This window comes from Chiloscyllium punctatum, chromosome 19 (genome assembly GCF_047496795.1).
Source record: "Chiloscyllium punctatum isolate Juve2018m chromosome 19, sChiPun1.3, whole genome shotgun sequence".
NCBI lineage: Eukaryota > Metazoa > Chordata > Chondrichthyes > Orectolobiformes > Hemiscylliidae > Chiloscyllium > Chiloscyllium punctatum.
This window is the reverse complement of record NC_092757.1, coordinates 44,523,612-44,524,532: the sequence shown is the minus strand read 5'-3', so window position 1 is coordinate 44,524,532 and position 921 is coordinate 44,523,612. Positions and strand designations below refer to the sequence as shown.

The 921-nt window shown below is 43.5% G+C and overlaps 1 non-coding gene across 1 annotated transcript; it reads left to right on the top strand.

Annotated features, from left to right (window-relative positions):
* The first annotated feature begins 559 nt into the window (after nt 1-559).
* On the top strand, nt 560-678 carry LOC140491741 (5S ribosomal RNA). Its single transcript, XR_011963412.1, has one exon. It is a non-coding gene; the product is annotated as a 5S ribosomal RNA (ribosomal RNA).
* The last annotated feature ends 243 nt before the right edge of the window (nt 679-921 follow it).

Sequence of the window (921 nt, the reverse complement as noted above, 5' to 3'; positions counted from 1 at the left end):
CAAAAGACATCAAATCATACATAATATTTATATGAATTGAACTTGGTGTGTATGTCCTCTACCTTATATGCACTGGACATCTCACCCACTTGCAAGTGTAAAATAAAGGACACTGCTGATTCAGATTTTGTCTCGGACTGCAATTATTGAGGTGTGTGAGCTTTGTTTCTCAAAGGTACCAAGGGCCAGAGGCTTGTATATGAAGTTGGGCAAGAGCTGAGCCATGATGTTTGAATGGAGGCAGAGGTTGTAGGGGCTAAACAGCGTTGTGGTGTGTGTATGTTGCTGTGGTTATAATTTGGAAAGGAGTTTATTTGTGAAGCAGTTTGGATGGGCATGTAATGAAATGGAGTGGAGTGAGTGTGAAAGAGTTGATCCTGTTGTGTAATAAACGTGTGTGTGTGTGTCTAGGGTGAAGTAGAGGAACTGAAGATGGAGATGGGAGAATAGAAAGGCAAAGGAAAAAGAAATGTTTTGGTGCAGTATGATTGAATGGCAAAATGTTGTTGTAAATGCAGCAGTGTGCGCCTTTAAGGAAGCAGAAATGGAAGCAGTCTGTGCCTACGGCCATACTAGTCTGAAAACGCCCGATCTCGTCTGATCTCGGAAGCTAAGCAGACTCAGGCCTGGTTAGTACTTGGATGGGAGACTGCCTGGGAATACCAGGTGCAGTAGGCTTTTGCAGCCACCAGAGGTTGCTCACAGCTTCGCACTCTCACACTCCCATTCATCAAGCAACGTCCTTTTAACTACTCGCTTCGTCTCACTTTTTCTTGCCCAATTTCATTGTTCAACTTCTTCCCCCAATACACAAACACATCATTACTGCTTGAGATTGGAGCAAACGCACCAGGAACACCAAAGCAGCAAGTATTTTATTGAAGAGCACAAACCGTGGTTTTTATTAAGTGATGCCTCACT